The 27193-nt window shown below is 50.7% G+C and overlaps 4 non-coding genes and 1 pseudogene across 4 annotated transcripts; 2 read left to right on the forward strand and 3 right to left on the reverse strand.

Moving 5' to 3' along the window:
• Positions 1–380: 380 nt before the first annotated feature.
• The window catches only part of LOC123360056, a 94838-nt pseudogene continuing 68025 nt past the window's right edge, over positions 381–27193 (forward strand).
• Positions 13269–13341, reverse strand: TRNAI-UAU. The gene has a single exon. It is a non-coding gene; the product is annotated as a tRNA-Ile (tRNA).
• TRNAA-UGC lies at positions 14545–14616 on the reverse strand. Its single transcript has one exon. It is a non-coding gene; the product is annotated as a tRNA-Ala (tRNA).
• TRNAA-UGC lies at positions 19432–19504 on the reverse strand. The gene has a single exon. It is a non-coding gene; the product is annotated as a tRNA-Ala (tRNA).
• Positions 19617–19690, forward strand: TRNAI-AAU. The gene has a single exon. It is a non-coding gene; the product is annotated as a tRNA-Ile (tRNA).

Here is a 27193-nt window from a genome sequence, read left to right on the forward strand (position 1 = left end):
TTATTTGACCTCTCTCCAGTACTTGTATTGGTTTGGCCTTCCCCTTTCCATCCCTGTCTGAGGTTTCTGTCTCTATCACAGCAGGTGACGCAAGGGTATGTGAGAAAGAGGAGGAGAATTCTCAGCAGGAAAATATTGAGCAAGTGGATAAACACAGAGAATTATCGCAAAGATCAAAAAGGAATGTGTCCTGGAGTCATAAGCAGGAAAAATCCCGTGACATTCAGCACAGACCAGAAGGAGAGCAGGGAAAGCAGCCAGGGGAGAAAGTGGGTAAATGTATTTCCTGTCAGGAAACTCAGAAGGACCTCAAGGAAACCACAACACAACAGGAAATCCTCAGCAGAAAGAGAAAAAATACATGCAGTGAGTTTGGGGAAAACGTATGTGATTACTCCATCCTTATAAAGCATCACAGAATCCACACAGGGAAGAGGCCCTATGAATGCACTGAGTGTGGAAAATGCTTCCCTAGCAGCTCAGCCCTTTCTCAACATCAGAGAATCCACACAGGGGAGAGGCCCTATGAATGCAGTGAGTGTGGGAAAACCTTCAGTCACAGTTCACACCTTATTAGGCATCAGAGAATCCACACAGGGAAGAGGCCCTAGGAATGCAGTGAATGTGGGGGAAAATTCAATCACAGCTCAGACCTTCTTACCCATCAGAGAATCCACACAGGGGAGAGACCCTATGAATGCAGTGAGTGTGGGAAAACCTTCAATTGCAGCTCAAACCTTCTTACCCATCAGAGAATCCACACAGGGGAGAGGCCCTATGAATGCAGTGAGTGTGGAAAATGCTTCACTAGCAGCTCAGGCCTTTGTCAACATCAGAGAATCCACACAGGGGAGAGGCCCTATGAATGCAGTGAATGTGGGGAAAAATTCACTCGCAGCTCAGTCCTTATTAGACATCAGAGAATCCACACAGGGAAGCGGCCCTATGAATGCAGTGAGTGTGGAAAATGCTTCACTAGGAGCTCAGACCTTATTAGACATCAGAGAATCCACACAGGGGAGAGGCCCTATGAATGCAGTGAGTGTGGGGGAAAATTCAATTGCAGCTCAGACCTTATTACACATCAGAGAATCCACACAGGGAAGAGGCCCTATGAATGCAGTGAGTGTGGCAAAAACTTCACTAACAGCTCAAACCTTCTTGCCCATCAGAGAATCCACACAGGGAAGAGGCCCTATGAATGCAGTGAGTGTGGAAAATGCTTCACTAGCAGCTCAGCCCTTTCTCAACATCAGAGAATCCACACAGGGGAGAGGCCCTATGAATGCAGTGAGTGTGGAAAATGCTTCACTGACAGCTCAGCCCTTTCTCAACATCAGAGAATCCACACAGGGGAGAGGCCCTATGAATGCAGTGAGTGTGGGGGAAAATTCAATCGCAGCTCAAACCTTCTTACCCATCAGAGAATCCACACAGGGGAGAGGCCGTATGAATGCAGTGAGTGTGGGAAAACCTTCAGTCACAGTTCACACCTTATTAGGCATCAGAGAATCCACACAGGGAAGAGGCCCTAGGAATGCAGTGAATGTGGGGGAAAATTCAATCGCAGCTCAGACCTTCTTACCCATCAGAGAATCCACACAGGGGAGAGGCCCTATGAATGCAGTGAGTGTGGGAAAACCTTCAATTGCAGCTCAGACCTTATTAGACATCAGAGAATCCACACAGGGGAGAGGCCCTATGAATGCAGTGAGTGTGGGAAAACCTTCTGTGGGCACTTAGCCCATGTTAGTCATCAGAGAATCTTCAAGGGAGATCAACAACATAAACACCTCTAGGGCTATCAATACTTTTTTTTCTCTAATAATTTTCCTGATTCCCACATAGTAACTTTTAAAGCTGTTTGAACTGTTTGCAGCATGGTTATCCCTCAGTTTGACCAGATGAGGGGCCCATTTTTGCCTTTTGCAGTTTGCCCTGTTTTGAGGTGGACCCATTTGTCCTTTCTATCACCTCCATTATCCCATGAGTAATTCTAGTGTGCCCTTCCTATCAGGAACCAGAGAGCATCACATTTATACTATTCTTCCTATTTCAAAGTTATTGTTAGTCACCAGTGATACAGATTGTATCATTGCCACTTGTTCTCAGGTTGCTCTTGGTTGTGCTGAAAAGCAGATATAATGGGAATTTTTCAAATTATATTTAAATGAAGAGGAGCAGGGGCAGGAAAAAAGGCGTAATTTCAGCCTCTGACACTGGAAGGAGATGTGGAGACTCAGAGATTCCCTCCTTCCCCATCACTGCAGAACTGTTACCTTTTGTCTGAGCCATGCAGAGGTTATCATCATCACATTCTATCCATCCACTTCTCAAAGTGTCCTGTGAGGAAGAGTTCTCAGCTGTCTGTGCTTGGAGATGATGCTTTGACTTCTTTAATCCTATATCAGAGTTGCTATGACTGGAGATGAAAGTGTCAAAGGCCTGGAAGGGGAATTCAAATGGATCCCAAACACAGTGTGCTCATTGGGAGTTTAAATCGCAGGTTCCATCTATTGGTAAAGCCACTTCTGGCAAGGTGAGTGGTTTTGTCTCCCATTATGGCAATGCTCGGATACTAAAAATTTTGTAAATAACATAACTGGCTATTGAGACAGTGCTGAGTGAAGTATGTTTGAATGGATCAGAGGAGAATGTGATGGGAGAATCTCTTGTCCTGATTCTGAATAATCAGATGTAACCTGCTGTGGAATTTCACTTCACACTTTCATTGCCATGTATTCTAGCTCTCTGTGATGTGGGTTTCTATCTTTCCTGAAGGCTGTTTGGTCACTCAGTTGGATATTAGTTCAGTTTGATAGGATGTAGCTCAGATTTATTGGAGAATTTAAGACAAATGACTATTTGCTAAAGTCATCATTTCTCACTTCAGCTTTGCTTTTTCCCCATCCCTGCATGATGACATGGAGAAGGTTGAAGTGCAGTTCTGTCTGCATTAGAGAACTCTCCAATTTACTGGACAGGCTAACAAAGAAACAGCAGTGATTTAAAATTTCCACTTGGAAATGGTGAACAACAGCAGAACCCCAATTAACTGAAGGAAGTGCATATGATCACAGTGTAGTTCAATTGTTTAAGTTAATATTGTCTCAGACGATCTGGGGAGAGAATTCCATGGTAAGTGATTTTGAACTAGGCAAAATGCTCATGCATTTGGTTCCAAAGCCTTTGTAACCCAGGCCCTACAGAAGATCTTTCCTAGCTCATCCTATGATATCGGAGATGCTGCCCTTCATGATGCAGACGTTGAGGAAATAGAAGTGGGTTTTTTGTTGAATTTATCCTTTGTAGGTGCTAAAAATGTATATCAAATCAAATCAGTTTTGGAAATGTAATAGCTGCAGAAAAATAGCTATTTTTGAATAGAAACTCCAGCTCTGGTCACTAATGAAGATTGTGATCCAGCCCTGTATCCAGTCCCTTGCCTGGAACTGTGCCACCAAATTAAAGAAAGGCTGGGCATGTTTTGGTAAGCCTCACTAACACTGCTGAGATTTGGAGTGGTTTTGTAAAGGATTCTACTTTGGAGAAGTGTAAATTTACCCTAACCAAGGCCAAGGATTTGGAAAGAGCTGGGGCTGAAAGAGTCCACACCCAGTTCTTGGCTTCCACCCCAGTAAAGGAAGCTATGGTGACCAATGATCCAAGGAAAATTGTTTGTACAACTCCATTTCCTAGTTCAGTGTCACTGATTACAGTTCCAAAAGATGCCAGGTTACATTGAGAACAATCATCCTTTGCCATTTGGATCCAAAGAGAGAGAGCTTCAAAGGACATTCCTTCCCCGTGGATTCCAAACTGGCTGCCTGATTGGGTAACAAGGACTTCAAGGCTGTAGAAATGATGGTAACCAATGAGGCAATGAATGTATCAGGCTCCAATTTCAGACTTCCGGATACTCGCATGTTGAGTTCTGATTCTATGGTTTTGTGTCTGATGCTGTGGCTACACAATAAAGCTGATGTTGGTGCAGCTGCACCAATGTAGCTGCGCTGCTGTAGCGCTGCTATTACAGACGCTTTCAGCCAATGGGAGAGATTTCTCCCATCGGACTTGATTAGTCCAACCCTCGCAAGCGGCAGTGGCTCTTTTGGCAGGAGAAGTTCTGCTGCTGATGTATCGCTATCTACACAGGGGGTTAGGGCTGTGTAACTACATTGCTCAGTGGTGTGGATTTTTCACACATCGGAGTAATATAGTTAACCGATAAATGTCTTTAGTGCAGACCAGACAGTTCTCTCTTGTGTGTTATGCATTTACATCACTTCTCCTCTATCTTCTCTCACTTTGAAAGATTAAAAGTGTGACACAAGGGGATTTTTCCTCATGATGCAAAGATTCCCACATAGGAGACCCCTTCCACCAACACATACTGCAGAAGATCCTGAGATATATGAACTCACAGAAGTGGTTGGGACAAACCACAACTTGAGCCAAGGTTCAGTTGTTGGCAATGGGCATTAGAAGAAAACTAACTTATATGATAAGAATTTGTGATCTTTGAATATGTTTTTATCATCTATTAAAATGAAATTATTGGTGAAGTTATTGGTTAAAGAAGAAGAGACTAAATGTGTGATAATCTGAAGTATTTTGGAAAACTGAAAGTTGGTTTTTTTTGTTTTGTTTTGTTAGTCGTACAGGAAATGGTGGCTAATCTTGAAAAGATAATTGGATTTAATTTACCCCCTGTAGTATAAAGAGTTCCTGTAGAAAACCTCACTCCAAAGGTTGGGGTGGGAGAATGTGTGAGAGAAAGTGTGTATAAGAGGATATTGGCCCAGTATAGATTTTAGTATTTTGTGTTTTCAAATAGAATTTATTTTGTTTAGTTTCTAAGTCAATTTCTATTCAAAGGAAAGCTACTCGAGGTGACAAGTTGTATAAGTTTTTACCCACTTAGACTGTAAGGGTCACTGTCTTCCCCACTTCTCTAATTTGCAAAGGAAAGGCCTGACATCTGTCACAGGATGTGTCCAGCAGGTAGGACAGCTGCACTCATCAACCATCAATATAAAGAATAAGACTGAAATCCATTGCCTTTCAGGTCAATAAGCCAGCTAAAGGCTGGTCGATGTAGAAAAGCTCTGTTGGCAGAGCCACATCTCTCAGGGTGTAGCCCTGAGGATTAATCTGTTGGTCTGTATAAAATGTCTTTTTGATAAAGTGTGTAGGCTGCATAGATTAATAGGAATTTGCAATAGCTGTAACGCAAGATACCTAGAAACTTCTAAGCCAGACATCCTGGCCTATTTCCTTTGTGATGCTGACAGCAACCTTTAAGACCCTTACTCAGAAAAGTAATAATAGGAGACAAACCTACGCAAATGTCTAGGGACTTTTTGAATGTCTGCTAACCTTTCACCTAGTTAGGGTAAAAAGGAGGGTATTTTTGACCACAAATGTAACACATACACCCGCAAGCTACTATATAGCTGTCATTAGTACGCACACAAAAGGTCAGCCAATGAAAACAGGTACCCTCACCTTTCCATGGGGGAAAGACAAATTTGGGCATAGGAGAAGGATTTCTCCCTATAAAAGATGTGACAATCCACCATTAAGACAGACGATACATCCAGCTATTTCCCATCGTCTCACCCCGTCTCCCCTTTGAAGGCTGTCAACTACTGATGGTATTTCTTTTCACAGCTGTAAGTATGAACTTATTTCTGTTTTACTCTAAAGCATCTATACTAGGAAGGGTTTAACTCATAGCTAGGTCCTTTGTAACTTCCTCTAGCAAAGGTGTGAAATCTTCTGAGTGCTATTGCTGCAAAGTGCATTTAGAACTGTGTAATATCATATCATATCTCTTAAAGAACTGTGATATTTTGTAACTTTGTAATCTCATACTGCTTTTAACATTTTACATTTACTTCTTGTTTTATTGATTTTAAATAAAAGGTCTTGTTTGACTAAACTCTGTCTCTGTCTAAATTCCTGTAATATACCCCAATCTCCTTGTATTAAATTCTGTGAAGCCTGATTCAAGACGAACTTTTATCTTCTGATCACACATATTGGCGAGCCATACCCATATTATTAATATCTATCAATTATTATTGACATTATTAATTAATTAGAAAATTAATTATTAAATACAACTAAATTAAGTGGATAAATTCCACTGTCCCTACTAACCCTCCCCAAATCAGGCAACAAGGGGTGTGAAAAGTCCTCTGCACTGAGAGAAGTAGTTAATGTGACCTGAGCCCCAGTGTAGACAGTGTTAGGTTGTCAGAAGAATATTTCCAGTGTTCGAAGTGTAGACACAGCCTTAACATCAATTCCAATTTTGACCCATCTCCCTATGTGTGTGAGTTACTCGTATGGAGGGCTGAGCCAGCTGTCCGATCACCCGGTTCCTCAACTGTAGCTACAGCTCTGAGTGCCCATGAATGCAAAGACTGAGAGAAATGGAGAGTTCCAGCCATTGTCATTTTAGTATCTTATTGTTCCTCTCTCTGTTTTTTGTGCTGGCCTTTCTGTTCTATCAGGGGGTGACTGTATAGCTCAGTGCATCTGTGACAAAAGCTCATTGGTGCCAATTGGCAAAGGGGTCACTGTTCTTCACAAGCAACTCCTGTGTCAGACCTGACAAACTCGCCACACCTAAGACACTGCTTTTATGATATTTATCCAGGAAGCATAGCAGTGAGATCTCTACTGAAAGCTTGTAAATTATTGATACTCCTACTTACTGCGAGAGGTGTGCCCAAGTCATAGTTAAGAGGTAATGTGAGTACATGGAAAATTATGCCCATATGGCATTGTTGTGAAAGTGAGTCACCCCAACCATAGGTCTTGTTGGGAACGGCCCATTCAAGTGGGAGGGAATTGGCACCTGTTCCTTGCTAGCCAGTTATGTGATGTATTGCTCCATTGTCAGCCTCTGCACCAACCCAGAAAAGCCAATGGAAAACCATCAAAGACAAATTATAGACATCAAAACCCTGTGGAAGTGACAAGGACAATATGAGAATGAGGAGATCATCCTTTCTGTGAATAAAGACAAAAGACTGATTCAGTTCATAGCAGGGTGGAGAAAAACACTCTGGGTCCATTCACCAAGGAGATTCCTAATGACCAGTGATGCTTCATGAAAGGCAGGGCCGTGGCGCCTAGGGACTAGCAATCAGTGAAATTGACTGAAGTGTGAGGTGAGACTCTACTTAGATAGGAAAGGTAACTATTAAAAAGTGTAAGTTGCATTTTCTGATTTTGTTTAGTTGGTAACAGTTGGTTTCCATCACTCACATTTGTTTGTTTAAATCTGTATCGGTTGTTAAATAAATTTCTGCTTGTTTGATAACTATACTCAAGTGCTGTGTGAGATACAGTAGCAGTGGTCCACAGTAAAACTAGTAACCTGGGATATACCATTGCTTTGGGCAGAGAGAATCTGGGATTTCTCTGAGTATCTGGTGATCCGGGCTGGACCCCAGAGGGGGACACATTGAAGGAATTCAGGGGTTAGGATGGCTGCTGTAGCTCAGAGGAGGGTCCTTGAGTGCCTGATGGGCGGGTGAGTTTGGTCACTAACGTCCAGCTGCCAAATGCAAAACTCCCTCTTCCTAGTGGAAGGTGGCAACAAGGAAACTCGCAGCCCTCAGCTCCCTGAGAAGGGTCACAATACGTCTCTATGTTGATTCACCTGTCAAATTCACACAGGGAAAGCTCCCTATAGCATAAAACTCTGCCATATGAAATCATGGAACATGTGCTCTTCACTCTGTGAAAGCATGTAAAGAATCCAAGCGCTGGAGGACAGGGTTTGGGTCCAGAGTGACCTAGACAAATTGGAGGATTGGGCCAAAAGAAATCTGAGGAGGTTCAACAAGGAGAAGTGCAGAGTCCTGCACTTAGGAAGGAAGAATCCCCTGCACTGTTACAGCCTGGGGACCGACTGGCTAAGCAGCAGTTCTTCAGAAAAGGACCTGGGGATTACAGTGGATGAGAAGCTGCATATGAGTCAACAGCACCCTTGTTGCCAAGAAGGCTAACAGCAGATTGGGCTGCGTTAGTAGAAGCATTGCCAGCAGATTGAGGGAAGTTTGTTCATTTCAAACCTTCAGCTTATTCATTTCATGTGGTGACCCCTCCTAGTTCTTGTGTTATGAGAAGGAGTAAATAATACTCCCTTCCTTGATCCTTTAAAAGATATTATGTGACCCCCTCCTCATTGTGTCTCATGTCTTGGGACCAACATGCAGGGCTGCCTCCAGACCCCAGCGCGCCAAGTGCGAGCTTGGGGCAGCGTGCCGTGGGAGGGCGGCAGGCGGCTCTGGTGGACCTCCCGCAGATGTGCCTGCAGAGAGTCCGCTGGTCCCACGGCTTTGGTGGAGCATCCGCAGGCACGTCTGCGGGAGGTCCACCAGAGCCGCTGAACGAGCGACCGCCAGAGCGTCCCCTGCAGCGTGCTGCCCTGCTTCGGGCGGCGAAAATCCTAGAGCTGCCCCTGCCAACATGGATACCAGGGGCGGCTCCAGGCCCCAGCACACCAAGCACATGCTTGGGGCAGCATGCCACGGGGGGCACGTCTGTGGGAGGTCCACCAGAGCCGCGAGACCGGCGACCAGCAGAGCGCCCCCCCGCGGCGTGCCACCGTGCTTGGGGTGGCAAAATGGCTAAAGCCACCCCTGATGGATACAACAATACCGCAAACAACAAAGTTCAAAGTCAATGCACATGGGAGAAGCATCTTGTGTTTCATTCCTTATGTCCTAGTCCCATCGTGTGGCCATTTCCTTTTCTTCCTTTCTGTCAAAAGCTTTGGTGTTTTGCACAGAAACATTATTTCCCCAGGAGAGACTCAGGAGTGAGGGCTGCATTCCTGTACCAAACAGTCACTAGAAGGGGGCAGACAAAGGCCTTTAGGATGAGGCGTCCGTCACTGTCAAAAAATCATCTCCCTCCTGTGGTTCCGTGGGCAGCAGGAGCAGCCGCAGCTTGGTGGCCCCTGGCAGCAGCACTCCTGGGGTGGCCGGAGCATGGTAGCTGGTGCTCATTATCCATCAAGTAAATCAAAACACTTCCCCCTGCAAGTGGATTTAGCCCAGGACCCTGAGAGTCAGCAGCTCTTACACCCCCCACTGAGCTCTCTGGTCAGGTGTCCTAGCGCCGGAAGCCTCCTGTTTAGATCCTCAAATAGCATTTTTGCACCGGGGGGGGGCTGAAATTTTGGACTGGACATTGTAGCTCCCCCGTTATTTTATTGAATTGCTTCAAAACAGCAAGTGTAGAAAGTCTCCTAAGTGCCAGGCTCTCTGCCATGGGAACAGCTGCCTCTGCTCTCCAGGAGTCTGTGCGTTCCACCCACAAAGTACAAACCTCTGCACTGAAGGGGGGTCAGACAGTGACGGTAACACAAATCTTCCGACTATTAACCCAAGTCCCTTCCTTTCTTTAACCCAGGACGTGCCAGTGAACTGTTAGCCATGGCGTTATCTTCATCTTAAAATACCTCTCAGGACATTGAACAGAGGAAGTGAAACCCCCTCCCCAAAATGGCTCCCTGTTGAGGCGTTGTACCGCACCTGCCCCTGGAGACTGTCTGGTTTTATATCCTTAGAGCTTTTTCTCTTCAAACACCTTATACCAATCTATGGGCCACCTCCGCATTTCAGAGTTTAGAATTTACTCTCATCTCCCTCGTCTGGCACTTTCCATGTGAATTAGACAAAGTGACTGGGGGAAGCTCCCTGGCTAATGAAAACCGATGCTTTGGGTGAGGCCTTAACTCATAACCCCAGCAGTGCACCTCCGTCACTAGCCAGGTGTGCCCCTGTAGGTGCTTCATAGACAAGCTTGGGAAGTGTAGGGTAGTTACCTGTGTCTGTGATTAACCACTTTGGTGACCTAATTGAGAGGCTGATGGTTCAAACCCAGGTGAAGATAGAGGTAGTTTGTTTTTTCTTAGTGATGAGACCCCAGTACATTTTAACAGGCAGTAAAACGCCTCGATTCAGGTCTAGCCTCATTGGGCAAGTGTAAGTGGTACTTTTACCAGCTGCCTTGGTGGTATAGTGGTGAGCATAGCTGCTTCCCAAGCCATTGATGTGGGTTTGATTCCCAGCCAATGCAGGGATGTGATGTTTTCTCTGCGGGGAATGGGTTTAATTTCAGTCACATTGTATCAGTTTAGCAATGGAACGAGAGAATCCATGTGCTGCAGGTCATTAAACACCCAGTGGAGGAAGAAAGTGGTGGGACTATACAATGAGCAGGTGGAGTCATCCTGGTATTACAATGTTTGGTTTATTTTTTATTTTTTTCCCCTTTACTTCCCTCTCCCTGTTAGACTCAGAGCCCTTAAGGTCAGAAGGGACCAATGTGATCATCTAGTCCGACCTGCTGCACCTTGCAGGCCAAAAGACCCCACCCACCCACTCCTGTAATAGACCCGGGAGGGGAGGCAGCTCTGTGCACTGCCCCTATCCCAGGCAGCACATGGAGGCCCTCTGCTCCCCTCCCCCCATGGGTGTGCAGAGATGTGCCAGCAGCATTGAGGTGGCTCCCTGCCCACTCTGCCTCCGTCCCTCCATGCCGCTCCCAGAAATGGCCGGCATGTCCCAGCATCCCCTGGGGCGGGGGAGTGTCTCCATTCACTGCCCCTGCCCTGAGTACCAACTCCACAGCTCCCATTGGCCAGGAACTGCAGCCAATGGGAGCTCTGGGGGCAGCGCCTGCAGGCAGCGGCACACAGAGACCCCCTGGCCCCACCCACCTAGGAGCTGCTGCTGCAGGGTTGTGTGTACCGGTCACTTTGGGAGCTGCAGTGCCCGGGGTAAGCGCCACCCCTCCTGCACCCCAAACCCCTCCCCCAGCGCAGAGCCAGCACCCTGCTCCCAAATTTCCTCCCAGAGCTTTGCTTGTCTTCCTTTCACCCAGAACTGTCCTTCTCCTAGGCTGCAAGTAGCCATCCCTGGGAAGCCAAGAGGCAGGCACAAGATTCTACCTCCCAGTAGCCAACCACACCTCCCCAGGCTTTGCAGAACGACTGGTGGTGCTCTACTTACCCCACTTAGCCGCACTGAGGCGCTTAGCTTCTGCCCTGCCTTCCTCAGCTCGACTTTCCTCTTTTGCCCCATTCCTGCCTCACTTCCTCCTTTGGCAAGTCACGCAGAAGAGCCGGCCGCCATAGGCCAATCTCCAAGGGCAGAGGAGACCAAGCCACAAGGCTTCAAAAGGTGACTGGCCAAGATCCGCTAGCTTTCCCCTGCTGATGCCAAGGCTTTTTCCTCAGCTCATTTCACCACCCTCTGCCATGCAGGGATTGGGGTTATCGCAGGTGTTACCCGAAATTGGGCCAGCTAGTCAGCGTAGGAAGCACTAATGACCCACCGGAGTTTGGCAGAAAGCAGCACATTTATTATATTGATAGCTAAGCTCAAAAGAAGGGGGGGCGGGGGGTGTCACACTCACAGGACACGGCACTGGAGATGTCAGGATTCTACAAGGTAAGTGTCCCACAGCACCGTGATGGACGGTGCAATGAAGGTAAGTCTTCCTGAGGCACAATGAAATACAACGCAGAGAACCGCTGGCCAGGCGGTCAGGGTAAAGGGCATTCACTGGAGGTACAAGCTTGTGAGTGCTCTCCTGAGCACAGGGCCCCTTCCCCTTTTAAGGGCCTGCACCTCATGGCCTGCGACTAGAGATGACTTGGCTGCATCTGGTTGGTCACACTCCACCTTGGGCAGTGTCCATGCTCTGGGTGTGTGATCGCTGCCTAATTAGCGTCCCAGACACCTTGTCTACCTGGGAGCTCTTCTGCTTTTCAACCAGCCCCTTCATCCCACGAGCATTCCAGGAGGGAGCGGGAGGGGAAAAGCCACTTCACAGGCATTCAGAGAGGGAAAGGAGACAAAAGTGGGAGCAGGGGAAGTATAACAGACCTTCTGAGCATAGAAATCACTGCTGCTCCTACAACAGCAGGGACAGGTCAGTAGGAGCTGGGAAAATTAAACCCACATATGTCTGCACCAGGGACCTTTTTCATGTTAGACAAACGTGATAACCACTACACTACAGAAGCTCTGTCCGAGTGCTCTGCCCCTCCCTTCATAAGAACATAAGAATGGCCATATTGGGTCAGACCAAAGGTCCATCCAACCTCACATCCTATCTGCCAACAGTGGCCAATGCTAGGTGCCCCAGAGGGACTGAATCTAACAGGTAATGAGCAAGTGATCTCTCTCCTGCCATACATCTCCACCCTCTGACAAACAGAGGCTAGGGACACCATTCCTTACCCATCCTGGCTAATAGCCATTCATGGACTTAACCTCCATTAATTTATCTGCAAAAAGAACAAGGAGTACTTGTGGCACCTTAGAAACTAACAAATTTATTTGAGCATAAGCTTTCCTGGGCTAAAACCAACTTCACTGGATGCATGCAGTGGAAAATACAGCCGGAAAATACACACACACACTCTGAGAGGACATGAAAAATTGAGTGTTGCCATACACACTATAATGAGAGTGATCAGTTAAGGTGAGCTATTATCAGCAGGAGAAAAAAACCTTTCGTAGTGGCTTTCATGGCCTTTGAGAAAGCAATATAGAGCTTTGGAAGACCCAGCAGGGTTTGTGACACAGGAATTGTTCTCAGATTCCACTGAGACTTCAGCTCAGATTGCAGCATTCAAAGTCCTGAGTGCTGCCCTTACACCATGGGACCAGCAGAGCACCTGTTGATTACTGTAGACTTCCAGCAGGGAGGACTCTGTGGGCAGGGGCGGCTCTAGGCATTTTGCCGCCCCAAGCACGGCAGGCAGGTTGCCTTCGGCAGCTTGCCTGCGGGAGGTCCACCGAAGTCGCAGGACCAGTGGCCCCTTCACAGGCATGCCGCCGAAGGCAGCCTTCCTGCCGCCCTCGCGGTGACCGGCAGAGCGCCCCCTGTGGCTTGTTGTCCCAAGCAAGCGCTTGACGTGCCGGGGCCTGGAGCCGCCCCTGTCTCTGGGGACAATTTTTTCTGGCAGGGAGGACTCAGTGGGAACATGCCTCTCTGGCCAGCCCTGCATTTGCTGAAAAAGTCAGCACACAGCACTTTGCTGCAGGCCCAGAGGCCTTTCTTCCTCCAGACTGTGAGGCCAGTGGACAGCAGAGGCAGTAGCACCTTCAGTCCCAGGCATTAAAGGGCCCTTCCTGGGAAAGGCCATGTCCTGAAAAGGAAAAACTAAAGTCAAGGAGAGTCCTTCTGAAACTCTTTGGGTATGTCACAGGGGGAAAGTGTTTCTTTGCCTCACCAGGGACTTGAACCCTGGACCCTCAAATTATAAGGCTGATGCTCTGCCAACTGAGCTAGCCAGGCTCACATTCTACAGAAAGCAAATTTCGTACAGAAGAGAAACTAGTCAAGAAAAATGAGGGCAGGAAACTATACAGAAAACCTGCTACTCTCACTCTCTTAGCAGTCCTAGCCCCGCCTGCTCCTCCATCTGGTGCCCTGAGGCCGTATTCTTTTTTTTGTTAAATATCAAATCCAGGAGAAAACACAGTTATACAAAGCAAAATGAAATCACAAACAGAAATGTCATTGGAAATACAGAAATAAAAAAGGAAAATGCAATTCCCATCACTTTATCATATCTGGGCCATTCCTGTATCGAGAGCACCCGCGAAGGTCCCTGTGTGCTTACGAGAAACCTGGAGGAACTCATACCACAGCCTGAACATGAAACTCAACTGCTCCCAGGTGCCGCAGTAAAACCCTTTCCCTGCTGTGAAGTTGCACTCCATAGGATTTTATGAAAGTATGCTAATGAGTGTGAATATAAAGTGACTGGACTATGCTTCATGCAAAAGGTCTCTTGTAAGGTATCATTACAAAGCTTATAATCTACTGTGTGTATTCATCCTATTGTATGAACCGATCATTCTTGGATCTGGAATTAGAAATATGAACTATAACTCTGAGGTCCTGTTGTAATGATGCAAAGTATGGGCCATTAATAGTGGTTTGGACTCTTGATGGCTCCCATTAACCAGGACAATTGACTGGAGATGGCTCTGTCCTGCACCATCTGTGAGTCAGGCCAGGAAGAATGAAGGCTTGAGGGTCTCACAGGACATGTGACCATGTCACCTGGTACAGGAATCCATCTTAAACCTGGGGCTTTTCCCCAGGAGAGAGACAAAAGATTCCTGCCTTGTACCAAAGCTCTATAAGGGGGTGGAACTGAACAAACATGCTGCAGTCATGAGACATCCCCTAGCTACCACCTGAGCTGGAACAAGGGCTGTACCAGGTGAAAAGATTGGCCCCAGACAAGAAATAAGTCTAGTCTTTGCCTCTCAGTCTGTGCAGATGGGACCTTTCCCTCCAGTGCTGGAGGATTTGCCCTTCTCATCTACCCTTGTCCCAAGCAGCACAGCAGGTGGGAATCTTAAATGTGCAGAGGAGACTTAGGAGCAGAAACCCCCCCAGACCTTCCATGCAATTGGCACTTGCCCCTCACTGAGCAGGATTGAAACTCCTGCAGGGCATGAGCAAAGCAGCAGGGTGAAAAGAACCTGGAGATGCTAGGGATTGAACCCAGGACCTCTTACATGCAAAGCATATGCTCTACCACTGAGCTACATCCCCAGATGGGCCATTTGTGCTATAGGTTACATTCAGAGGCCTCCTGTTTCCAGAGCACCTAGTGGCCTAAAAGCAGCATGAGGGACACATTCCCTGCTCTGAGGCCAAATCTGCTGTCCTGGAAGTTGCTGGTTCTTAGGGGTCACTCTGCTGCAAGGCCAGATTCGATGTGTGGGGCAGAGAGAGTGGGTGCCCTGGGCTCAGGGTGCAGAGATACACTCAGCCCTCTCCCCTGCATTGGGTGGGGGGTGCTGCCACCCCCTGCTGGAATGTAATGGGAGGGGAGGGGCGCTGTGAGTCGCTCAACACCTGACCCCGGTGGCAGCAGTGCTGTGGGGAGCTCCAGGTGTTTCTAGGATCTGCTCTTTCCACCTGCCTGTAAAGTCCAGCTTTCCCCAGCACATTCACTGCGGTGCAATTGGGTCACTGTTTCCATGGCTGAACAGCAAAGAATCACTCCCAGTTTCCCTTCTATCTGCGGCAGGATTAGCCTGTGTCAGTGATTAATGCGGTGGATCTTGTAGATTGTTATTCATTCCCCACCTTGACAATTCACACCGTCCCTTTCCCATGCAGATTCCCAGCACCTCAGTGATCCTGGTAGCAGGGGTTGGGGCCTGAGATTTTCAGGGTTCTTCCCCCTCCAGCTGGAGTGAACTCAGCTTTTCCCCCATCCCAGACAATCCATGAAATAACAACAGGGGCATAAAGAAAAGGGGAGAGGGAACATCTCACAGCCAGGGCTGGATGTGCCCAGGGCCCCCTGCTTGTCCATTGTTTCCCTGGAATTTGGCCTCCTGCTTTGCACAAGGGACAGTTCAGCTCAGCATCAATTAGGTGACTCTGGGAAGTTCGGGGTCCCCGGGCTCCCAAAGGAGGGGGAAGCAAGTCACCCCTGGAGCAGGTTAAAGCTGCAGAATGACAGTGGGGTCGCTGCCCCTGGGAACAGCGGCTGTAGCACCGCCTGGGCAGGACAGGGAGAGCCAGTTACACCCCCCCAGCCTGTATCGGGGGCTGGGAGCACTCACACCCTGGGGACCCACCCACCAGAGATCTACGGGGAGGGAGAGTGGCACCCACACACCCAGGATCTTGTAGGGGGGGACAAGGGCATCCACACTTCGGGATCCTCTGCAGAGGGACGGACACCCACACACCCAGGATTCTGTATGGGGGGCAGAGGTACCCGGACACCTGGACGGGGGATGGGGGCACCAAAACATCCGGGATCTTACCTGGGAGGACAGCGGCGCCTGCACCTCGACATGAGAGGGGGGTTGGGGAAGCAGGAGCATTTCCCAGTACCAGGCTGTCCCCGTCTGGCCAAGGCACAGAGCTCACAAGCAGAGTTTAAAGCTCCAGCTGCCAGGCTATAACACACACCGGGCCCTGTGGCTGGTGCCTGTGATCCCAGCACCTGGGGAGGCTGAGACCAGCGGATCGCTTGAGCTCAGGAGTTCTGGGATGCAGGGGGCTGTGCCGATCGGGTGTCCGCACTAAGTTCAGCATTAATAGGGTGATCCCGGGGAAGTTTGGGGTCCCTGGGTTGCCTAAGGAGAGGTGAACCAGCGCAGGTCAAAACTCCCGTGCCAATCAGTAGTGGGATCACACCTGTGAATAGCCCCTGCAGTGTAGCCTGGGCAAGATGGTGAGACACGGTCTCTTTTTATACAGACACCCCCCGCAGAGCACCCACACGCTGGGGATTCTGAATTGGGAGGAGGGACACCCCTCTGCAACACTTGAAAAGAGGAACAGCGACACCCACACACCACAGAGCCTGGATGGGGGCAGGGGAACCACACACGGGAGCTAGTTCATGGGGTGGGGGACACACCCATATGCTCCGTTGCACCATTCTTAATGAGAAGAACGGGGGCATCCGCACAACACAGATCCTTAACGGGCGGGGGGACACCCACACACTCCATTAACCAGGAGGGACAGGGGCACCAGACACCCCCAGTAGCATGGAGAACACCCACAGCCACCGGATACCTCATGGGGGGTAAGACAGAGGGGATTGTAATGGGGCCCAGCGCACCCACGCACCAGGGATTGTTAAGGGTTGAAGGGACAGGGACACCCACACACACTGAGATCACGTCCTTGGAGGAACGCAAAACCTCCACAGAAGGACCTGGTCTGTTCCATGATGGCAGCCCAGCCTGGGTCAGTCAAAGTCTCTTTGCCCCAGAGATCCTGACTAGGGCAGAGAGACACCCACCCACCAGAGATCCTTAATGGTCTAGGGTGCACCCACACACCAGGGATTCTTATGGGTGGGAGGAATGGAGACAGCCAGACACACTGAGATCACTTCCTCCCAGGAGCCTGGGCCAGACAGGGAGACACAGTCCCCCTTTACAGATCTGCCAGACAACCTTCCTCCCACCCCCTCCACACAATGTTCTTATCTGGAGGTGAAGCCAGGGAAACCACATGGAGGATTCTTATCTGGGGAACTGGGGGTACCCACTTACCACCAGAGATTCTTAAGGGCAGGAGGAACAGGGACTCCCACCTCTGTGGAATGGGGGTGGGTCGCCTGCTGGGATCATCTGGGCATATTTCACCTCGTCAGCTCCCTGCCATTGCCTTGGGGGCCCCTTGTTCGCTGCCTCTGGTACCCAGTTTAGCCTCCTTCCTGAGGGCTGAAACGCTTTGATCTATCTAAGGTCTGTGGGATCAGTACGTGTCATGGTGTAATTCTGTGTTATTTGGGGGTCAGACTAGCTGAGATAATGGCCCCTTCTGCCCTTAAACACCATGAAAACATTTCCCTGGTTTCTCCTTGCGCCTGACAGACACCACGGTGAGGGGCCCAATGGAAGGTCCTGGACACAGCGCTCTGGCTCTTACGTTACTTGGGGACGTCAGCGCTTTCCTAGCAAAGCTGCTGCTAAAGCGCTGGATTTGGGGAACGGTTCGGCTCCGATTCAGAGATCTGCCTTCGGGGTGTGAACCTGCCACGAGGAGCGGGAAACGCAACCAGCAACGGGAGGCGTTGGCTGAGCTCCAGGCTGCCCCCGTGTGGCCAACGCTTAGAACTGAGCCGCGGAGTTTAAAGCTGGCACTGGGAGGGACCTGAACACGCGGGGCATGAAGGCTCCTGCGTGTAACGCTTGTTGGGTGGGCAGCTGAGCGTAGCTGATTGCCGGAGTTCAGGGCTGCACCCCGGGGTGCTGAGCAGGTGCCTGTGCTCAGGTTGGCCTCACTATGATGGTTTCTGGGAAGTTTGGGGTCACCAGTCTCCCTAAAGAGAGGGGAGCCAGGCCAGAAAAGGAGGCTTTCAAAACTCTGGTACCAATTGGGCAGTGGGACTGCCCCTGTGAAGAGCCGCTGCAGCCCCGCAAGGGAGAGAAGGTCTCTCTTTATGCAGCCCCCACCCCACTCACCCATTCCTCAGCACGAGGGTTGTGCTCAAAGATCTGTGCCCCGTGTTTTCACCTCCATGTGAAGCGCACAGTGCAAATAACCCTCAGCGCATCAGCTCAGTTCCAGGCTCCACTTCCACCCGCTCAGGCAAGATGGTGCAGAGGAGCCCCTGGGTGGCTGTGGGCCTGGGGAGGATGGCTTTTGATTTTTCGGCTGTACCGCTACGGGCAGCAAGGCCAAACGTCAGATGGCCGACTCTCCCGTCCACCACGCTCATCAGGAGCCCTTAGTCGACAGGCTCGGAGAATGCGGGCAGCGTCCCCCACTATCTCTCGCATGCAAAGCGAGCGCTCTGCCGCTTGAGCTAATTCCCCGCAGCTGGCCTGACTCTCAGGCACCGGGCAAAAAAAGGCAAGGGCTCTGTGGCCTTAAGCAGAACACAGCCTGAAACGGGGGCGGGGCGCTACCAAGAGCTGGGGAAGGGGGTCCGAGTCCCAGCCACGCTCCTCGGCACAAACACCAACGCTCCCTCCCTGGAGTTTGTCTGGGCTGAGAGTTAGCCCCTGAAACAAGCACCAAACTTCAGAAGACAACGCAGGGATAGATCACTTGACGATTGCCTGCTCTGGCTATTGCCTCTGAAGTGCCTGGCATCGGTTACTGTCAGAAGACGGGATAGTGGCCTAGATGGACAATCGGTCTCACCCAGGAGGGCCGTTCCTATCTTCACCACTTTCCTCTAACCCAAGCAAAGCCAGGAGCAGGCCCAGCTCAGCAACTCTAGCAGACTCCCTGGCCCCCGGCCCAGCATACAGCAAAACGACCCTGCCTCCGCCAGGATAGACAGCCACCGACTCCCTCTTCCAGACCAACGCAGCCCTTCCCCGCTTTGGCTGTCTCCAAGCTGTCTGCGTGCTCTGCTCTGCTCCATGGCTGCCATGCTGCCTGAGATCAGGAGGCTGCGAGGTCTCACGGTCTCAGCTGAGCTGGTATTGCGTGCCACCCCGCCCATCTCCTCATTCCCTTCATGGACCCCTGGGATGTGAGTAATTCTGTATTTGAGTGGCTCTCCCTCCTGGCCAATGAGCTTGGCGTAGACTAGCAGGGAGGGAGGAGGAAAGGGATTGTGCTCCAGTGAGAGCTCAGAAAGAAAGGTGCAGGTCCCCCACTAGAGCCCAGCCCAGCAGAGCAAAGCAGAGCAGAGCAGGCTGGAGAATGTGTGTATGGGTCTGACTACTTCTCCCATGCTCTTCCATTTGAGCTAACTTCCCCCAGCTGTCTCCAGCCTCCCAGTCAGCGCAAGGGGGAGAAGGGCCGGGGAGGAAGAGCTTTGTGCTCCGCAAGGGCTGGCTTTTTGGGAGGCCAAGCGGGGAGAGGGATGGAGGCCACTGGAGGAGCTGAGCCAGCTTCTAAAAGAAGGTCCTGGGGCTGCCTTGCTGCTGGAGAATGCGGGCATTGATCCCGCTGCCTCTCGCATGCAAAGCGAGCGCTCTACCACTTGAGCTAATTCCCCTACCTTGGCAGGTGGCGTCTCGATCCATCCATTCGCTAATGGAGGCCACATCGTTCCCCGCTACAGCCAGTGACTCCTTCCAAAAGGGTCAGGCAAGGCAAGGCTTGCCGTCGGCCGGCTAGCTCAGTTGGTTAGAGCATGGTGCTAATAACGCCAAGGTCATGGGTTCAAGCCCCATGCTGGCCACTCCAGGAGGGAGAGGGTGGCTTCTGCTCTTTTGGCTGACTGCTAGGGGTCGCAGAGGCCAAAACCAGGTGGGCCGGGAGCGGGCAACAGCCCTGCTGGGCGCAGGCGCTGGGCAGGACCAAGCTCCTGACACCTCCTTGGGCTCCCCTCCCTGGGCTCCTCGCTCCACCTGCTGCCTGAAAGGAACTTGGGCCCGGGGAGGAGACGGGTGAGCCCAGCCGGCTGCCTTCCAGGCTCATAGGAGGCCAGGCTTGAGCTGCCCGCCCGCGAAGCCAAAATCACAGGCCTGCCGGCTCGCCCCCATTGTCCACAGGGGGTTGACCTGATGGCCCGAATTCTTGCCGGCCGCCAGCTCCACCCAAATGTACCCGACGCCGGATCACGCTCCCCAGCCCAAGCCACAGAGGAAGGCTTAATACTCGGCACCCCAACCTAGGGGAGAGGCTTCACACTCCGCCGGCACAGGGTGACCTTTGGGACTTCCCTGGACACCATCCTCCCACCGCCCACAGCCAGACCCCCCAAGCCCACCCCTCCGACAGGAAGGAGCAGGAGGACCACTCCGCCCAGGGGCACCACCACTCGAAGTCAGCTTCACTTGCTTTCTCTTCTACACCTTTCCTCCCAAGTTATGCGCGCCTCACGGGAGCCGGCCCTGGGAAGACGCAGGCACCGCACTCTGACTGGCGCAAGCCAAACGCCCACACCGAGAGTTTAGCACGGGCTCTTGAGGCACTGGAGGAACCCCATGCAGACGCACTGACGGAGCTAAGCTTTACGGCCAAGGGCCCTACCTGTGCAGAAAGCCAACTTGCTTGTGAAAAAGACTCCTCTTTCGGCTCCCCTTCCAAACTTCCAAATGCCTCCAAATGGGCAAACACACACACTGAAACACCCAAACGGTCCTAACACTGGGCCCAGGACCCGCCAATCACAGTCTGGAGTCCTGCCCATGGTGTCTGTACTATTGACAAACACTAATTGCCACAATCTATTTGAAGCAGGGTCACTATGAAGTCTACCCTGCCACCTGTTGGTGATCAGTTGTCAAGGCCTTTTGGGGCTGATGTCATTTTCATGGTTACACCCACCCCGGATTGCATGATGGGAGTGCTTTTCCAAATGGTCATTTCAGCTGCTGTGCGATGCCCAGTCTCTTTGTTATTAGGCCAGGAGTAATCCAGTGTATTTTCCTGTTGATTTTGGATCAAGGACAGAAAAACTGTACCTGGCATTTGAGGCCTGAGAGCGTCACCCTGGCCTGAAAAGTACTCACTATTAAGGGGTATGGGTTCCTAATGTCAAAACATAGTGGGAGTTTGGATTGGTTGTTTATTGGTCTCTTGTATGAGCTGGGGTTGTTGATCTTCTTGCTGGAGTGGAACTACAGAGGTGGTTTTGAAGTTCTTCAAATTGTTGTTAGTGTTGCAATTGTTTACCTTAAGCTTATGCCATTAGATCTTTTTCATGGTGTATTTTGTTTCTGAGGGCTTGGCTACACTTGCAAGTTGCAGTGTTGGTGGAGGCTTTTCAGTACTGCAATTATTCTTTGTCCACACTTGCAAGGCACATCCAGCACTGTAATTCCCTGGCTGCAGTGCTGGCTGTGCACCTGTTGGGGTATAAGGAATGCAGCGCTGGTGATCCAGTGCTGCTCATCAGGTGTGGACACACACCAGTGCTTTAATTGGCCTCCAGGGAATAAGGAGATATCCCAGAATTCCTGTTCAGCCACTCTGCTCATCAGTTTGCACTCTTCTGCTCTGGCCTCAGGTGACCTGCCCTTTAAGTGCCCTGGGAATTTTAAAAATCCCCTTCCTGTTTGCTGCAGCCAGGTGTGGAGTGCAATCAGTTAATCTTTCCAGGTGACCATGCCTCCACGCGGCAAACGAGCCCCAGCATGGAGCAATGGCGAGTTGCTGGACCTCATTAGTGTTTGGGGGGAGGAAGCTGTGCAGTCCCAGCTGCGCTCCAACTGTAGGAATTATGATATCTTTGAGCAGGTATCAAGGTCCATGCTGGATAGGGGCCATGATCGGGATGCGCTGCAATGCAGGGTTAAAGTAAAGGAGCTGCGGAGTGCCTATTACAAAGCCCGCGAGGGGAACCGCCGATCCGGCGCTGCCCCCACGACCTGCCGTTTTTACAGGGAGATGGACGCGATACTTGGGGGTGACCCCACTGCCAATCCGAGGACCACGATGGACACTTCTGAGCAGGGTGGGGGACAGGAGCAGCAGGAGGAGGAGGAGGCGGGGGGGGTGGAAACCGTGAGTGAAGCTACTGGCATAGGGGAAGACACCCCAGAGTCCCAGGAGGCATGTAGCCAGGAGCTCTTCTCAAGCCAGGAGGAAGGAAGCCAATCGCAGCAGCCAGCAGTTGCTGAAGGACAAACAGAGGAGCGAGTTACCGGTAAGCGTCTTTTATTTTCAGGGTAGAAATGTTTCGGGAGAGGAGGGGGGGTTAGGGCTGCATACATGCATGCCTAGATGTGGAATAGCCCATTGATGTAGTCTATCACGTCGCGGTAATCGGCTGCAGTAATCTCCTCAAAAGTTTCAGCCAGAGCGTGGGCAATGTGCCTGCGCAGGTTTATAGGGAGATCCACTGTGGTCCTTGTCCCAGTCAGGCTAACGCGTCCGCGCCACTGTGCCGCGAGGGGTGGGGGGACCATTGCTGCACACAGGCAAGCTGCATAGGGGCCAGGGCGGAATCCGCATTGCTGTAGAAGACCTTCCCGCTCTTCCCTAGTGACCCACAGCAGCGAGATATCTTCCAGGAGTAACTCCTGTGGAAAATGTTGGGAGACTGTTTAGTGCAGATCCCCCATGCAGCTGTTTGCTGTCCCCAACGCACAGAAACCCCTGCACAGCCCTGAAGCAATCTCAGTACCCCTTACTCACCATTTCCTGTCTCCTGTTGTGTTATGTGTGGTCTTATTTGGTATGGGAAAAGAATGCTAAAGTGAACACTGAAAACTCCTTCAGTGTGTGGGAATTACTGTTTGGATGAGATAATTAACAATGCTACCCTGTTAAATGTTACCATTTTTGCCTTCAAGAAGTGACCTTGACTGCTGGACTGCCCAGATCTACCACAGCACAGAGACTACAGAATCTGAGGAAAAAGCCTCGAAAAACCAGGGAAGACATGCTGAAAACAGTTATTGATCACTCTGCTTGAGAGAGTAAACAGCTGCAGGAGTGGAGAGAAGGGGACAGCAGGATCCGCCAGAGACATTGGCGGAGAAACGCTGTGGCAAAGAGGAAAAGCACAGACCAGCTGCTAGGCATCCTGGCACGCCAAGCGGACTCTCTCCAGGCACTCGTAGCCATGCAGGCAGAGCAGTCCCGTGCTGCCCCACAGCCCCCCCCGTCCCAAATTTTATTCTTTTCTGCCCCAATGTTAGCTCCAAACCCCCTTCCACAGCATCCAGGTTCTTACCGCCACCAGCTGCCTCCAACACCTGTACGTTCACCAACCAGCCCTGAGAACTACGACCCTTACCCTCTGCACTCAACCCCCATCACCATGCAGTATATGCACCCTGAAGTGCATCAGCCATTGCACAGCACTGCAGACAGGACATATGCAAACTTGTGACTGTACAGTTCACCAACCCACCCCCCTGCCCTAGGATCCTGAAATGTTGTGTGTCTGTCAATGAAGTATTTTTCTTTTCAATAAAATAAATCTTGGCTTTGAAAACAGTCTTTATTATTGCAGATAGTGAAAGATACCTTATCCCAGTAAAGAAACAGTCACTGGAAATCATGTTAGGGATAATAGAATTCTAACAGTGTAACCACTGCACTTCAGTCCCATGCAAGGCAGCAAACATTACTCTTGGCTTTCAGCCTCAAATTCTTCCCTCAAGGCATCCCTAATCCTTGTAGCCCTGTGCTGGGCCTCTCTAATAGCCCTGCTCTCTGGCTGTGCAAATTCAGCCTCCAGGACTTGAACCTCGGTGGTCCATGCCTGACTGAATGTTTCACCCTTCCCTTCACAAATATTATGGAGGGTACAGCATGCGGATATAACCACGGGGATGCTGCTTTCCCCCAAGTCTAGCTTCCCATACAGGGACCACCAGCGGGCTTTTAAACGCCCAAAAGCACACTCCACAGTCATTCGGCACCGGCTCAGCCTGTAGTTGAACCGGTCCTTGCTCCTGTCAAGCTTCCCTGTATAGGGTTTCATGAGCCAAGGCAGTAACGGGTAAGCGGGGTCTCCAAGGATCACAATGGGCATTTCGACGTCCCCTACTGTGATCTTCCTGTCTGGGAAATAAGTCCCTGCCTGCATCTTCCTGAACAGGCCACTGTTCCGAAAGATGCGTGCATCATGCACCTTTCCAGGCCAGCCTGTGTAAATGTCAATGAAACGCCCACGGTGATCCACAAGCGCCTGGAGAACCATAGAGAAATACCCCTTCCGATTAACGTACTCTGATGCTAGGTTGGGGGGGGTGCCAGAATAGGAATATGCGTCCCATCTATCGCCCCTCCACAGTTAGGGAAACCCATTTGTGCAAAGCCATCCACAATGTCCTGCATGTTCCCCAGAGTCACGGTCCTTCTTAGCAGGATGTGATTAATTGCACTGCAAACTTGCATCAACACGATTCCAACTGTCGACTTTCCCACTCCAAACTGGTTCCCGACCGACCGGTAGCTGTCTGGAGTTGCCAGCTTCCAGATTGCAATAGCCATCCGCTTTTCCACTGTCAGGGCAGCTCTCAATCTTGTGTCCTTGCGCCACAGGGTGGGGGCGAGCTCAGCACACAGTCCCATGAAAGTGGCTTTTCTCATACGAAAGTTCTGCAGCCACTGCTCGTCATCCTATACTTCCATGACGATGTGATCCCACCACTCAGTGCTTGTTTCCCAAGCTCAAAAGCGGCGTTCAACGGTGCTGAGCATTTCCGTGAATGACACAAGCAATGTAGTGTCACACGCGGCAGGCGACTCGATATCGATATCATCGTCGGACTCCTCACTGTCACTTTGGAGCTGAAGGAATAGCTCAACTGCCAAACGTGTTGTGCTGGCGACACTCATCAGCACAGTCCTCAGCAGCTCGGGCTCCATTTCCCACAGAAATCGCGATTCACAGACAGAGAGTAAAAAACAGAAAGAGACTCACAATGGCGCCAAACGTGGCCGGAAAAACTGTGAATGCTGGAATGTGAAGCAATGTACCACGGGGCGTTGGGACAGGAAGCGGAATGACCCGCACCCTTCCGTCCCTTTCCCACAACCCACAGCGCCAAAATGGGACGAGGTGCTCTGTGGGATAGCTGCCCACAATGCACCTCTCAGTACAGTGCTGCAAATGCTGCAAGTGTGGCCACACTGCAGCGCTGGTAGCTGTCAGTGTGGCCACACACCAGCGCTGTCCCTACACGGCTGCACGACCAGCGCTGTAACTCCCAGCGCTGCAATTTTCAAGTGTAGCCAAGCCCTGAGAGGTAAAAGGCTGCTCTGTGTGTGGTGTTATGGAGTGAGATAGCAAACGTTAGTTGCAGAGGTGGTGCATGTGCTGCAAAAGTCATGCACTGCCCCCTGCCCTGCCCCGGTCTTAGAGTCCATAATTTGCATAAACCCACCCACTGATCTGTGACTAACAATCTTGCTCTGCTAACTCTTCCAGCAAAACTTTTCTGCCAGGTTCTCATTCAGCAGTATATTCCCACGATTTTCAACTTTTAAGTGAGATCAGAGATGACCTGTTTAAGTGTAACTAAAATTGCTACTTATGCCTCAAATATTCTAAGGGTGTAGTATAACACATTATTTGTAACAGGATAATAAATAATTCTATTTTTAAATTAAAGAGAGAGGAAAACCATAAAATCTGTATTTACAGATTTCAAAAACAATCCCATGGTAAACTCAAAAAATGACTTTCAATCTCTCTTAATTTGCTATTGTTTGGAACCCATGTCCCTTGTCTAACGATTTTTATGTAGGTTCGGGTGAGTCCCGAAATCATGAGCTGCTAAGTACCGTTCTACTGTCCTTGATTCATACCTCTGTGCATTACCCAGATTGGTGGGAAACACACTCTGTGCATTACCGTGACTGTTCCGGGGTGTCACTGCTCCTAGAAGGCAGACACACGCTGTGCATTACGCCACCTGGCCACTAGGTGTCACTGCTGTATCAAGGGAAACACCTTCTGTGCATTACTCTGTATCACCAAGAGGTGTCACTGCTGCTCCAAGGGAAACATGCTCTGTGTGTTACCCTGATTGGCCACTGGGTGTCACTGCTGCGCCAAGGGAAACATAAAAACGGCCAGACTGTGTCAGACGCAAAGTCCATCTAGACCAGTATCCTCCTGTCTTCTGCCAGCGGCCAGTGCCAGGGGCCCCAGAGGGAATGAACAGAGCAGGGAATCATCAAGTGATCCATCCCCTGTTGCCCATTCCCAGCTTCTGGCAAACAGAGGCTACAGGCACCATCCCTGCCCACCCTGGCTAATAGCCCTTGATGGACCTGTCCTCTGTTCATTTATCTAGTTCTTTTTCTTTGAACCCTGTTATAGTCTTGGCCTTCACAACATCCTCTGGCAAGGAGTTCCACAGGTTGACTATGCAACTGCCCTGAGTTTACCCCCCCCACACACACACACCCCGTGTTGTATATGGAAAAGAGGATGAGGATGAGGAGAGCCATGATGTGTCTGTCACTGGCTGGTGCCTCAGTTTCCTCTAGGCAGCAGTGCTGCAGGCTCCTTTGGTCAGTTCCCATGCAGCTGTGTCGGGGGAAGGGGGCATAGAGGCTCATGCTCCCCAGCCCCATGCCCCTCCCCCAGCAGCTGGGGAATCCAGGCCAAATGTAACCCTGGTAGCTGGGCCGGGATTAGCCTGGGCCGGGGTAGGGCTGAGGAGGAATTGCCAGGGAGACAGATGCACCCACTGTGAGGGGAGATCCTCCCATTCCCTGCCAACCCCCCTCACTCCTTGCAGCACGGCGCCCCCTAGCACTTCTTTCTCTGTCATGGGAGGTCTCTGCTGCCTGCTTCTCTCTTAGCATCATTTCTCCCCACCCTGGGGCATTGGCGTCACCCATCCTGTGCAAACAGGCAGGCCCTGGTGTGCCCCGTGGCACTGCCCTGCAATTGGGGGGGCAGCTGTTGGATGGAATATGGGGGTGGGCAAGGCTGGGGACCAGGACTCTTGGGTTCTCCCCCCAACTCTGGGAGTGGCGGAGGGTTAGTGGGTAGAGTGAAGGAGGGGCAGGGCTGGGATCTAGGGCTCCTGCTTCTTCTGGTTTTCTCCACCTCCTGCAGCTGCCTCGGTCCTTTCAGTGCATTTCCTGTTCCAAATTCATTTGCTGACTTGTGCAACCCACCCCAGAGGTGGCTGCATCTCAGTGTTGGGTGAGGCATCCTTGGCTGCATCACCCCCTAACCGCGTCTCTCTCTCCCTTCAGGTGACCCTGCAGCACTCGGCAAACATCCGCAAGATCGTGGGGGGCGCTATGAGCATTGGGCAGG

The sequence above is a fragment of the Mauremys mutica genome, unplaced genomic scaffold, assembly GCF_020497125.1.
Source record: "Mauremys mutica isolate MM-2020 ecotype Southern unplaced genomic scaffold, ASM2049712v1 Super-Scaffold_100210, whole genome shotgun sequence".
Taxonomy (NCBI): domain Eukaryota; kingdom Metazoa; phylum Chordata; order Testudines; family Geoemydidae; genus Mauremys; species Mauremys mutica.